The sequence below is a fragment of the Pan paniscus genome, chromosome 5 (assembly GCF_029289425.2).
Source record: "Pan paniscus chromosome 5, NHGRI_mPanPan1-v2.0_pri, whole genome shotgun sequence".
Lineage (NCBI taxonomy): Eukaryota > Metazoa > Chordata > Mammalia > Primates > Hominidae > Pan > Pan paniscus.
The window spans coordinates 176,499,277-176,513,936 of NC_073254.2; the positions used below are offsets into that span (position 1 = coordinate 176,499,277).

Below are 14,660 nucleotides of genomic sequence, written 5' to 3' on the forward strand. Positions count from 1 at the left end.
CTTGGTGCCCTGAGTCCCAGATGCTCCAGCTATGGCTAAAAGGTGCCAAGGTACAGCTCGGCCTGTGGCTTCAGAGGATGCAAGCCCCAAGCCTTGGCAGCTTCCACATGGTGTTGAGCCTATGGGTGCACAGAAGTCAAGAATTAATATTTAGGAACCTCCACCTAAATTTAAGAGGAAGTATGGAAATGCCTGGATGTCCAGGCAGAAGTTTGCTGCATGGGCAGAGCTCTTATGGAGAACCTCTGCTAGGGCAGTGCAAAAGGGAAATGTGGGTTCAGTGCCCCTACACAGAGTCCCCACTGGGGCACTGCATAGTGGAGCTGTGAAAAGAGGGCCACTGTCCTCCAGACCCTAGAATGGTAGATTCACCGACAGCTTGCACCATGCACCTAGAAAAGCCACAGACACTCAACACCAGCCATGAAAGCAGCCGGCAGGGGGGTGTACCCTGCACAGCCACAGGGGCAGAGCTTCTCAAGGCCATGGGAGCCCACCTCTCACATTAGCATGACCTGGATATGAGACATGGAGTCAAAGGAGATCATTTTGGAACTTTAAACTTTAATGACTGCACTGTTGGATTTTGGACTCGCATGGGGCCTGTAGCCCCTTTGTTTTGGCCAATTTTTCCTATCTAGAATGGCTGTATTTACCCAATGCCTGTACCTTAATTGTATCTAGGAAGTGACTACTTGCTTTTGATTTTACAGGCTCATGGGTGGAAGGGGCTTGCCTTTTCTCAGATGACTCTTTGGACTTGGACTTTTGGGTTAATTCTGGAATGAGTTAGACTTTGGGGGACTGTTGGGATGGCATGATTGTGTTTTGAAGTGTGAGGACATGAGATTTGGGAGGGGTAAGGGGTGGAAATGATATGGTTTGGCTATGTCCCCACACAAATCTCATTTTGAATTTTAGTTCCCGTAATCCCCATACGTGGTGGAAGGGATCCAGTGGCAGGTAATTGAATCAGGGGGTGGTTTCCTCCGTGCTGATAGTGAGTGAATTCTCACGAGATCTGATCATTTTATAAGGGGCTTTTCCCCCCTTTGCTGTGCACTTCTCCTTCCTACCACCATGTGAAGAACGTGTTTGCTTCCCCTTCTGCCACAATTGTAAGTTTCCTGAGGCCTCCCCAGCCCTGCAGAACTGTGAGTCAGTTAAACCTCTTATGCTTTTGTACAAGCAGGTGTAATCAATTCAGTATTATTTGTATAAGAACAAATTGGAAACAATCCAAATGTCCATCAACATGAGAATGAATAAATAAAATAGTGTACATTTATTCAAGGGCACACTAAATAGCGTTTAAGGCTGAATGCACTAAAGATATATCCATCAACACGAATAATTTTCAACACCATAATGTTGAATCACAAACAGCTGAAGAATAAGTATAGTATTATGCCACTAATAAAAAGTTTAAAATTAAAAAAAACTATATCATACACTATCATATATTTTATAATTATATTATAGTAAAAGTACAAAAACATATCTGGGAAGGATAAATATTTAATTAATCATAATAGTGGGAAAAAAATGAGATCAAGGAGAAGTTTGTAAGGGCAATTAATTGCCCCAATGTTTTATATCACCAAAAAATATCTGAAGCAAATATGGAATCATGTTAAGACTTAATAAAGATGTGTGGTAGATATGTATGTATACTTTACATTAACAACTATTCATGTGTGGATGCTTGAAATCTTTCATAATTTAAAAAACATCTTCTAAAATAAATTAACTTTAGGTTTATGATTTTTTAAATGAAGAGTCTTCTCTGCTTTTTAAAATCACATTAATAAACATAAAATATAATTAAATTGATGTTCCTTAAATTTAGATGTGGAGAAGAATTAAAATTTTAAAAACAGAAAAATTATATTGATAAAAGGATTCTCTTCAGAAATCGAGGCAGAGGAACAGGCATTTCCCTGACATCACCAGAAACGTTATACAACCGGAGAGAAATACTCTGGGATGATTACCAACATTGACACTGTTCCATTATTGATCCCAGCCCACAGCCTACTTGTTTATTAGTGAAATTCACCATGGTTAACTCACATTGATGACTTTGGAAAAAAAGAGAAGCATCCTGGGGGAGGGAGATGGAACAGGGATGAGAAGAAGGTGCCTCATTGTGAATGAGGACCCAATGGCATAGCAGGAAAACCACCATGCTATGTTTAAGCCCTGAAAACTTTCAAAAAATATTAATAGGAATTAATCTTCTTTCCTACTATAATTTAAAGTCAATGAACTTTAATCTTAAGTGTGAAGTCTAAACTCTTTCCTAAGTAAGAAGTTTTTTGCATATATTGATCTGCCAAACGTATATCTAATTTTTTGTTTTTAAAGAGATAGTATTATATTCTTCAAATATAACTAATGATTCCTTGATTAATCAAGAAAAGAATAGGCAACCCTTTTGATTCCCTTCCTTATCTTTTTATCTAGCTGTCATTTCATTATTAATAGGACAGTTCCCAGAATGTGGGCAGAAAAGGGGAAAGGATATTAAACATAATTACAGGAATTTTGACATAAGTAGAAATTGAAGCTATTAAATATTTTAATTTTATGGTAACATATTGATCTTATGTATTCGTTTTCTGTATTTTATTCTATCCCACCAATTAACTTATAGTTAATTTTGGTATTAAGTATCCCATCATATTTATAAATGCCCTGCATATTATTTACAAACACCTTATGCCAAAGATGGAGCATTTAAGATGTGGATCAGTTGATGAGCTCTGTAATCTGGCTCAAACTATATCATCCCTGATACGGCAATCAGTGTTGTCCTCCTGTTAGTGAAGCTCAGTTCCATCAGGATGCTTATCACCTGCAGCAACTCAAGAAGAATCAGAGGGTAAATGAGATTAAGACAGTGTACTGCACTTGGTCTAGTGGGAATATGTATATTAAATAGGTAATTGTCAAAGTAACAGGATATTTAAAGTGACCTTTTTCCTGGGACTCAAATCTAAGGACAAAGATAAGTCACACATACACACACACACAGATGAAAGTGGACCAGATAAGTCCTCAGGGCTTATTAAGAATCATCCAATCTAGTTTTACAAAAGAAAAGAATACTGAGAGCAGAGAAGGCTGAGAAAGACACTGGCAATTTACTCAGGGAGGGGTGAGTACCATGACTTCTCCCTCCAGAAGTAAGCAGGGATTTTATAAGAATGTCTCCTAGATGTTGGGAAACAGGCATCTCCATACCTTGGCTGGGCATCTGCTTAGATAAAGGGCTGCTGATCGGCCCTCTGTGGGGTGGGGATAGGAGAGAAAAGAACTGGGAAGACAACAGCAAGGCAGATTGCCACACAGAGGAGCAATCTGTTCCCCGCTATTGTGTGCACCAAAGACGCATGACTCTTCCTTGCATGGCATCAAAGAAGGGGTCCCACCTGAGCCATGTTGCACATGTGCCATGTCAGGGGCTGGTCTGGCCACCCAGGCCACTTTCACACACAGCAGGAGGCTGTGGGGCACTCCACAGAGGAGGGAGCTGAAAGAGGGTTCTAAGAGGTCACAAAGAGATGATCTCCCATAAAGAAAACTGCACAGTGGGGACAGAGCCCGCTGAAGAATTCACAGCACTAGAGAGAGCCCACAGTTGTGTGTGTGTGTGTGTGTGTGTGTGTGTGTGTGTGTGTGTGTGTGTGTATGTGTGTAAGTTAGGGCTAGCATTAGCCAGTGGAACCAGCATTAGCCCAGAGAAGAACTTCAGCTGAAGCCAGAAATTCAAGAGGACCCCTCACTCCTCTCTCCTGGCCCTTTTTTCCCTCCCCAACCCAATGGAGCTAGGGCCAGAGGAGGGGGGAAGAGATGTGAAAGAGGAGGGGCCCCTGCTGAAAACCTCAGGCCCCAGCTGGGGATGAGGGTTGGGTGGAGGAGAGTAGAGAAGACGTTTTAAACTGAATTGGTATGGATTTTTAATAACTGAAAAGGATTAGAGACCTAAGAAATCTGCCTGAGATGTAATTAAGGGATGAAACTGATAGAGTTAAGAAAAATTGATTAAGGTGAAAATTAAAATAAATAAACAAAACAAAACCATGTCTTGTTCATCCCTGTACCAAGTTCAGACTACACAATAAATGAATTGCATAGATTGGCTGGGTGTTGGGCAAGAAGCCAGGGTGATGTGGGAGCATGTAGAAATGGCTAATGCAAGGGAAAAATTGTAGGATGAGGAGGAATTAACCAGGCAAAGGTTGGGAACAGGCTGAAGCCAGGAGAGAGGAGTAAATCCAAGGAATCATGGCCATGGCTGATATGGCTGTATTGCTCCATTGATCCATTAGCTCAACCACATTCAACAGATAAGCCAACTGTTTGCTCAATTATTTTTTGATCCTATATTCCTCTGCACTCTACCTTCACCCTCGAAGGAGTCAACTACATTCAGTGCCAATTTTTAAAACAAGCCCGAGTTGGAGGAATTGTATGTAATGATTAAAAGCACAAGCTGTAGAGGCAAAATGCCCAAGTTCAAACCCTGACAATGCCACTTAGTAACTGGGTCCTCCAGTTTCCTCATCTGCAAAATGGGATAACAATAGTATCTTCCTTTCAGTATAGTTGGAAAGATTAAATGAGGTAGCTAGTACAATGCCTGTCATTTAGCAAAAGTGCAATAAATGACATTACATGATTAACTGATTAATGTATGGCAAAGCCCTTTAAAATGTAAATTACAGATCTCTAAGGCATCATGCTTCAGTTTTGACTGTATTTAAAGCCATGAGACAATTCTCTCATGGACGTAAACTTTCTGAAGAAAAACATTAAGTATTTGTGTGCAGGTGCTGCACAAATCTCATAGAGCAGAGAGAACTCTTAAGAAAAATTCCAATTTGCTTGACAAGGAATTTATTCTCACATGGCTATTTGAAACATTTTCAATATATGAAGCATAATCAAACACATAAATACATATATAATGGCCAATAACCTATAAGCAGGTACAAATAATACACTTTGAAGTATACATAATGAATGTATTTCACAAATGGAACTTCATTTTAACATTCTAATGAAATCAATCTATTGCTAAACTGGTATCAGGGTTACTCGAATCATAACTATGCACATAGTAGGTGCTCAATAAATCTTTGTTGAAGATAATGGCAATGTAATGACTCCTGTATATTCAAGGAGATTTTTTTTTTTTGCCTCAATAAATGACTTCTTTCAAACTGGTTTCCAAGTGTGTTTACATCTTACATGAATTCCATTAGTACAGGGCCACACTGAATCACTGTCATATGTAACCTAAGGACAAAAATCAGAATCACTATTTATTTTTTCCTGAATCTTGTTAAAAATAAAACTGCACCATGAATTTTGAACAAATCTAATGCATAAATACATATTTTGGGTGATTCAATGCCAGCATATCCAATTCAAATGCCATCGTATTATAAAACCAACTGATGGCCATCATTCGTGTACACTCTCAATACTTGTGAGTTACTTCACATCCCTTTCCATTTTTCCTTAAATGGAAGAAACTGAAACCTAATAACCAATACTTCCTTCTACCCACACTAAAGAAAAACCACTCTGAGCCTGCAAGCCAACAGTCACGAAGTTGCCATCATTTTATGAGCTCTGTTGCCTCGTTTAGGCGTTCAGTCTTGGTGGCCCGGAATTAGTACCTTGATGCCCTCCTCAAACAACTGGAAGTATTTCCTGCAGAAAGCTCACGATCTGCCTAAGAAGGGATCGTCACCAGATAAAGCCATGATGCATATCTCGTCAGTGAAAACAGTTGAATAAAAGCAAACTTCAACCTTCAAGAAAAAAAAAATTGGAAGCAACATATGTTTTGCTTTGTTTCGTTTTGTTTTGTTTTGAGACGGAGTCTCTCTCTCTCCCCAAGGCTGGAGTGCAGTGGCACCATCTCGGCTCACTGCAAGCTCCGCCTCCCGGGTTCATGCCATTCTCCTGCCTCAGCCTCCTGAGTAGCTGGGACTACAGGAGCCCACCACCACGCCCGGCTAATTTTTTTGTATTTTTAGTAGAGACGGGGTTTCACCGTGTTAGCCAGGATGGTCTCAATCTCCTGACCTCGTGATCCGCCGGCCTCGGCCTACCAAAGTGCTGGGATTACAGGCGTGAGGCATTGCGCCCAGCCGGAAGCAACATATGTTAAACAGCAGAAGTGTACACTTGTCATCTATCCACTGCACACTTATAAGCTCTTGCCATTTTTGACACATGGAAGTATGCCATTTTATAGAAATAGAATGGCCCCAGTCTAGAAAAAAAAACTGGAGGAGGGGAATTAGAATAAGAGAACTTCAAAGTGACATGCAGTTTGGTCTGCACGATTGCAGATGATGAAGGAGAGAGACAAAATGTATAGAAACGTTTTTATTTTTTATTTATATAGAGTTAGCGGTACAAGTGTAGCTGTCACATGGATATATTGCATAGTGGTGAATTCCAGGCTTCTAGTATACCCATCGCCTGAATAGTGTACATTGTACCCAGAAGGTAATATTTTGTCCCTCACCCCCTTCTGACCCTCACACTTTTTGGAGTCTCCAGTGTCTATTTTTCCACTCTATATGTTCATACCCACTGTAGAAACATACTGAGATGGGATTAATAGATGGGCCACAAGGCTAAAAGATAGGTCAAAAAGCTTGATTATAGTACAAGCCAACTCAAAAGTACTGATTGAGTTCTTAGGTCATCAGAATGTGCCAGATAATGACACTGCTCATTTCCTAAGGGTTTACTCTGCTGCAGGCACTGGGTCGAGCACCACACCTCAGCTCTTGGTGTAAATTGTCCCACTGAATCTTTGGAACACTGTCATCAGCACAGAGGCTCAAAGCAGTTGAGAGGGAAGAGGGACATTTAGAGGCATAAGCTGACACACCCTGGTAAATGGGGTCCAGGGGACAAGCTCCAGACTACTTCCCCCAAGAAAGGTATCAAGGCTTCATGATTTGTGGGATTGGGATTGAGGCAGAATCAGTGTTGTGTACCCATGAAATATTGGGACAATTTTTCTGCACACTCTTTGATTGACAAGATGCCTAATTTCAAAAACACTACCATGAATTTAGAAAATACTTTAATGAAATCTTATTTTCTTAGTGTATATTTGAGACTGGTAATAGACATACGATGTCATACATGTAGTGACTCAGGTGACAGACAATGCCTGATACATGCAGAGTGCCCATCTAGCCAAGCAATAGGGCCCAAGGGTGCTGGTGGGTAACAGAGTGGAGACAGAAGTCCCAGATGCCACGTTCTGGCTGGGTATTCTTGATCACTCTGAGCCTCAGCTTTCTTCTTCTGGAAAATGACAGTGGTAATACCTCATAAGTTACTTCAAAGATGAAGTAAGATGGCATGTATTAGGTTGATCATGGAAAATTGCTTACATAAACAACCATTTTTTACCTACAAGAATGGCAGTTTCTATGGTTCAACCTATTACACAAAGCATACTCCACACAGTCTGACACATTGGAAGGATTCATTAAATCCTAGTGGGGTGGAATGATGAGGAGTTACAGGTTCATGGACCCTTAGCAATAACTCCCTCCCACTCCTCTGCCCACCCAAGAGTCTATGGCCATCAGTAGAGAACAGGAAGCTGAAGAATCCACTAGAAAAGACTTTATGCGGCCAGGCGCCTTGGCTCACACCTGTAATCCCAGCACTTTGGGAGGCCGAGGCGGGCAGATCACGAGGTCAGGATATCGAGACCATCCTGGTTAACATGGTGAAACCCCGTCTCTACTAAAAATACAAAAAATTAGCCGGGTGTGGTGGTGGGCCCTGTAGTCCCAGCTACTCAGGAGGCTGAGGCAGGAGAATGGTGTGAACCCAGGAGGCAGAGCTTGCAGTGAACCAAGATAGCGCCACTGCACTCCAGCCTCGGTGACACAGCAAGACTCCATCTCAAAAAAAAAAAAAAAAAAGACTTTATGCAATTGATTTTGCTGCCACAGATGACACTGTTGGTTAGGTAGAAAGTTGAAGTGGTTAATAAGGGCTCAGTGTTGATTGAATGTATTGCATGGGTCACCTCTGTGCAGCTACCTTGTGGCTGTGCAGGTAGGGGTTGGCACCATCAACTAAGCACATTTCCATTGCACTTGAAACTCAGGCGGGCGAGAGGAGGACTGAAGCAGGGCAAGGGTGGTAGTACCTCTATATGGCCTCACATGGAAAAAGCCAGCCAAGGATGGGTGTAGAAGTTCAAGATTTCACAGCCTGAAGAGCTCATGCAGGACACATTCTTGGGATGCTTTTGTTGTAATCAAATCTGTCCTCTCTTTCCTCCTTCATAGCAAAAATTGTCCATTGGTGGATCACTACTGGATTCTATTCCAGATGGTAACTTAGTGAAGGGAGAGGAAGAAGGAGGGCATCATGCAGGAGGGCAGGTAGCTGGGTTCTAGGCTATTGATTGACATAGCTCCTGCTATTTTATTTTATGGTTGGAAGGTTGTTTTGTCCCACTTTTTGAATATTATCGCAAGTACAAATTCAGGATTTGTATCAGTCAGGCACCACCTGCCAGGACTCAGTACAGCTTATTCATTGACAAATACACAAATCCCTTGATTTCTTCCTTTCCCTGCCATATAGAAAATGCATTTGTCAACATAAAAAATGCTGGGAAGCAAATCTTCATGAATAGAAGACTTTTGCGTTAGACTAAGTTTTATTTATGTTTAATAGTCTTCAAGGTCTTACAGTATATTCTTAATAAGCTTCATAATTTTCTGATATTTCAAAAACCTACAAAGTGACATTTACATAATAATCCTAAAACTTGCAGAAAATTATAGTTGCTAGTATAAAATCATTTAAATATCATAACCTTATAATTTACCTTATTGTTAGTTCGGTGCAGTAATAATTAAGAGATTTATTCTACATATACAGTACTTTTTGAGAGTCTGTTATAAAAATGAATATCTAATTCATGTCATTAAACAGGTTATAGTTTAATTTAGTTATTTTCAAACAATGATACGTGAGAAAATATAGAGTCCATGGCCCTACCCACTAAAAGTTCTGATTTAGCCTACCTGGGAGATGGGTGCAGAAATCAGCATTGACAAGGAGGGTGCGGGGTTCATAACACTCTTGGAGAAGCGCTGGTTTATGAGCTAGAGAGAGTTGACTGAAAAGCCTTGGGTTACGTGGACACATCACTGTTAGTGCTTTGAGCTTTTCCCTGAGTTCTCTTACATCATGCAAAGTAACACTAGGTGATAGACACTAACAGGAAAAACCCCTCTCTAAGAAGCTCCTACTTGATTACGGAATGAATGCCATATTAGGACTTACTCATAGCAAAGCTCCAGTTCAGCAATTCTATGTAACATGAATAGATATATTTTAAGTCCATTTAATTTAAGCCCATTTCATTTCACACTCTCCTTTGGTGGACACCAACAAGAGCCACAAACCAATGCCTACACAGACCTTCACATTCCGGAAGACCAATGTGAATTCTCTGTCTGACATTCTCTTTCCTAGCTCTCTAACCCTATTCCTTTAGCATCTCCTTCTAAGGTTTTGATAAGGTTTGGCTCTGTGTCCCCACCCAAATCTCACCTCGAATTGTAATAATCCCCAAATGTCATGGGACAAACCCAGTGGGAGGTGATTGAATCACGGAGACAGGTTTTTCCCATGCTGTTCTTGTGATAATGAGTAAGTCTCGTGAGATCTGATGGTTTTATAAAGGGAGTTCCCCTGTACATGCGCTCTTGCTTGCCACCATGTAAGACATCCGTTTGCCCTTCCTTCATCTTCTGCCATGATTATGAGGCCTTTCCAGCCATGTGGAACTATGAGCTCATTAAACCTCTTTTTTTTATAAATTACCCAGTCTCAGGTATGTCTTTATTGCAGCATGAGAACGGACTAATACCGGTTTATTTCCCAAACCACTGATTTCCCAAATCATTTCTACTGCTCCTCTCTGGATCCAGACCACATTCTCTAAATTTTAAGATAACTGACAACCAGAGCTACCATTAGCTCATACAGCAACTTTATGTGAATTAGAAAATGGTGCCCCTTCCTAAGACACTTTACTTCTTGTCATAAATTCTGATTTTGTCAGGACAGGTAACTGCTCTCTGCCAGAAGTTTGTCCTAATAAGTATACGAATATTAAATGCCTCTAGTTTGCCATGCTCTGCCTGCACACCACATAGGGTGGCCCTGGAAATGCCTCCAGTTTGCCGTGCTCTACCTGCACACCACATACGGTGGCCCTGGAAGGTGAGCTTTGGGGACATTTCCGTTGTTTGTTGAAAATTTTCCACTCTAGGTTCAAACACTGATTATTTCTCCCTATCAATGAAAGGGAGGTAGAATAGATCTTTGGATGGTGATATGACTTACATCTTCAAGCAGAATTCTATTTTTTCCCTCACTTGCTGCCTTGTGGGTGGAGTGTTTGGAATAAGTTGGATTACTGGGAAATTAGTCTTTTTGTAGGCATCCTATTTATGGAGAAAAAAGGATAGTGTCAGTTCAAGTTCTCACCATTTAACTGGAGAAAAACATAGGGTGGGTGAAATCTGCATATACACAATGGCAAAGTAATATTTTGTCAAGAAGTAAACTACAGTACACAGGGATGAGTAATAACGTCTATAGATGTGCCTTAATCTACAAAATGAAGTGGAGAATTAACGCAATCAAGCTTTCTTTCTTTTCTCCCTCTCGTTCTCTCCCACTCTCCTCACTTTCAAAGAAAAGTACCATACGAATAATTGAGGCAAGAGGAGTTTTTTTCCTTGAATAATTCAGGAAATTGCCTCAATTTTCCTCTTCACTTTTCACTACATTTACTTGTGTAGATTCAGACCACATCTACATAATGAGACTCTATTGCTACAGTACAATCAACAAGGTATTTTTTCTTTTGCCTTAGTTCTTCAATTGATTATGTGACACTTAACTATATCAACCATACATTGATCTGATTTCTTAAGAGAAAAGAAAAAGGATTAGCCTGGCCATCATGGCCTTGCCTGCCCCACCCACCTTAGCGCTAGGTGCCTGCACCAGGTGGTTGGTGATTTCAAAGCAATGAGGAGTATTCTTTCTACTAGTATATGTTATGATGTTATTCACAAGGTTGATCTGTTCATTTGTAAATAAGTAGGATCTCAATTTTAATTCTGGGAAACTGGAAAGGAGATGATGTAAGAATATCTGCAAGTTTCTTTTGAAAGCCAACAGAAAGTTGATTGTCATAAGAACCATTATAGATTCTGTAACAGAAATTTGGTTTTGAATTCAGAAATGGCTTCGGGTCACCACCAGACACATCTCTCAATTTAGTGAGCCTGGCTTATATCAGTAATTTTTCTGAAGCCAGACCTAACAAACTTATAGACTCCTGTTTATTTAGATTTTTTTTGTTATTTCAAGTGTTTCAACATGTTTGATACATTTACAAATATTTTAATGTTTTTTCACTCTTGTTGCTATACAGTTTATGGGAACTTTCCCATTTTATTGTTTCTGAGTAATCCTTTCTCACTAATGAAGCGCTCACAAGACATAAATCCAAACCTTGCTTGATCCACAGGTTTCCTCTGGACAACACATCCATAGTTGTTGGCTCCAAAGGCAGCATTTCCTGCAGAAAATCAAGTACATTTCTCCCAGATGCAGAGTGTGGCTTCATGTCCCATCCCTGGTTTTATTAAACGTGGCATGAGCCCTGGATGAAAATCAAGCCTGGCCTAGCAGGGGACTGAGTCATTAAATATCGCCACTGTTAACATCCACATGGCATTTGTGTGTTTACTCTGAGACAATCGATTCTCTGTCCTTGGGTTCGAATTGAACCCTTTGCCTTCCTCTCATTGTCTATTGCTCCCTCCAGCTCTGTTTTTCCCTTAATTCATTTCTTTTTTTCTTTTTTTGTCTTTCCTTTCTCCACCTTTCTTTGTTATAAACATTTTTTCTCTTTCAGTCTTTACCTTTTTGTATCCTCAATATACTCTTTTCCCTTTAATTTTCTTGTTGTAAAAACATTTTTTGCCTTTGGCCCAACCCCAGTACACACAGGAATGCTCTCCAGCCTCTTGGTCTCCTATTGGAAAAGTTTATCTAGCCAGGAGTGCTCCTCCTTCAACCCAAACTCATCTCTCCCTGCCAACTGAGGAAGCCCTTTCTCACCTTCTAGGTTCTCACCTCAGCTCTCAGAGGGCAACAGCCCCACACACTCCCAGTCTTCCTACATGTCATGTGGATTGTTAAGGGCATGGACTTGAGAGTGAAATAGAGCTGCACTGGAGCCCCAGCTTTGTGATCATCAGCAAGTTACATAAACCCCCAAGCCCTCAGTTTCCTCCTCTATAAAATAGGGCAATCCCAACTATTGCTGCTGTGAAGATTAAATGAAGCAATGAATGAGAGCACTTAGCATGATCCTGACCTGCAAGCTAAGGCTGGGTGAACACTTCAACAGGCCAGGCAGTGGCCTAAGCTCAGCGCTGGAGTTAATGTCATCTCACGGCAATGCTGTAGGTTACGTATTCCTTATCCACATCCTCTCAATAAGATTGACGAAAACCAAAGTAAGTGTTCTAGTGAAGATCTCCATGACAATTACGACCATAATCACTGGCCCCTGGTGAGCAATGGCTCTGGACCAAGCCCACTTGTAATCGAGGAGAAGTGAGCCTCATGCTTACTAATCTGCATCCCAGGGCAGTGTCTGTCTCAGCTACTTGGCAGACTCCTCTACCTGCTTCAACCCTTGGAAACTAGATTTGGGTGCAATGAGGAGGGGCACAGCAGCCTTCTCATGTGCTGACAGAAATGTGGCACCAGGGTGGGTGCGGTGGCTCACGCCTGTAATGCCAACACTTTGGGAGGCTAAGGCGGGTGGATCACTTGAAGTCAGGAGTTTGAGACCAGCCTGGCCAACATGGTGAAACCCTGTCTCTACTGAAAATACAAAAATTAGCCAAGTGTGGTGGCAGGTGCTCATAATCCCAGATACTCGGAAGGCTGAGGCAGGAGAATTGCTTGAATCTGGGAGATGGAGGTTGCAATGAGCCAAGATCATGCCATTGCACTCCAGCCTGGGTGACAGAGTGAGACTCTGCCAAAAAAAAAAAGAAGAAGAAGAAAAAGAAAGAAAAAGAAAGAAAGAGAGAAAGAAGGAAAGAAAGAAAGAAAGAGAAAGAAAGAAAGAAAGAAAGAAATTATATCAAAAAAAAAAAGAAAGAAAGAAATGTGGCACCACACTAGGAGCAGCAGGGGAAGTCACCAAAAGTCTCAAAACTTGCAGAGCAAAGAAAATGCAAGTGTAATTGAGGCTTAACCAGGCACTGCTGCTTGCCTGGACTGCCCTGTCACTGTACCCACCTTCTATGGGGGCCACCTCTGGTAGACCCCCAAGGACTTAATAGGACATAGTTTGCAGACTTCAGCTACAGGCAAATGCAGACATTTTCAACATCACTCACAGTAAGATGTCTTTGGAAGTTTAACCTCTGGTCCACTACGGCCTATCCTAAATGAGTAATCAGACCTGCAGGTATTAATTAAACTTATGGTTCTATTTATTGTAGGACTCTGGGGATTGAGCAGGCAGCAAATAGCAATAAGTACTTCTGAATGTTCTCTTTGGCTTAATTACTGTACCATAGTTAGTCCATCAAAGTGATGTACAATCAACAAGGCTGTACTTACTCTATACTGCTCATTTAGTGTGAGAATACTCGGGAGCTGCCAACAACTTTCTCTGATCTCGTCTGAGTCCACTGGAGAATCAAAGCAGGACCAGCCTGTGGAGGCTTTAATCTAGCCTATCACAGATTAGTTTGGCAGGGAGTGCCTCTTCTCCCAGCCAGCATCTTTCTTTTTAGGCATAACCTTGATTGGTGCTGGATGTTCCTCTGTTCTAACCCCATCATCTGATGCAGCCCCAGCAGAACAAAGAGAAGAGCAGGTTTCCCCAGCATCCTCTGGTTTCCAAGGGCTTCATATACCACTAACAGGGAACATTAAAAGTATAGATTCCTGAAACCCAAAGGGACCTTAGAGGTTATCTAATTCAATGGCCTCATTTTATACAAGATGAAACTGAGACTAGAGAAACAAAATGGCTCAACTAAGGTCACACGATGTCTGAATAAGGGAATTTGAAGTTCCAATAGAGACCCACTCAAGCTAACTGAGTTTAGTAAAGGAAGATTCATTATAAGAGTACAGGGGACTCTCAAAGATTCAGTGGGACCTTGCAAGAAGTGGAATGCCACCAACCTCTCCCCTCTGCTTCCTCCTGAGTGTCTCCCAAGCTCTTAATTCTTGTCCCTTGTGACTTCAGATTGCATGTGGCTCTGAGTTGCCATGGTACCAAAATCCGATCCCATCTTCCAGCTTCAATGTCTGACACACAGGTCTCATGTCTCTTTAAATTTTGCAAATTGTTTGATTGGCTCATCTTGGGACTAAAGTTCAGGCATGACGATGCAATTAATTGCAGCCGAGAGCATGTACCACCTAGGCTCCCTCTTCACCATGGACTGGGGGTGGGGGAGTTCCAACAAAGCAATAAGATATAAACGGACACCCACAATAGTAGGAGAGCCCACACCAATATC

General features: G+C 41.3%; 1 long non-coding RNA gene across 2 annotated transcripts; it reads right to left on the reverse strand.

The window, feature by feature from the left end:
* Positions 1-2,563: 2,563 nt before the first annotated feature.
* On the reverse strand, positions 2,564-14,359 carry LOC134730637 (uncharacterized). Of its 2 annotated transcripts, none has more exons than XR_010112544.1 (6): positions 14,320-14,359; positions 11,611-11,677; positions 10,429-10,529; positions 9,099-9,202; positions 8,210-8,401; positions 2,564-2,866 (listed from the first exon to the last, which is right to left on the reverse strand). It is a non-coding gene; the product is annotated as an uncharacterized LOC134730637 (long non-coding RNA). The 2 variants fall into 2 exon arrangements; XR_010112545.1 differs by lacking the exon at positions 2,564-2,866 and adding an exon at positions 7,104-7,381.
* Positions 14,360-14,660: the final 301 nt, after the last annotated feature.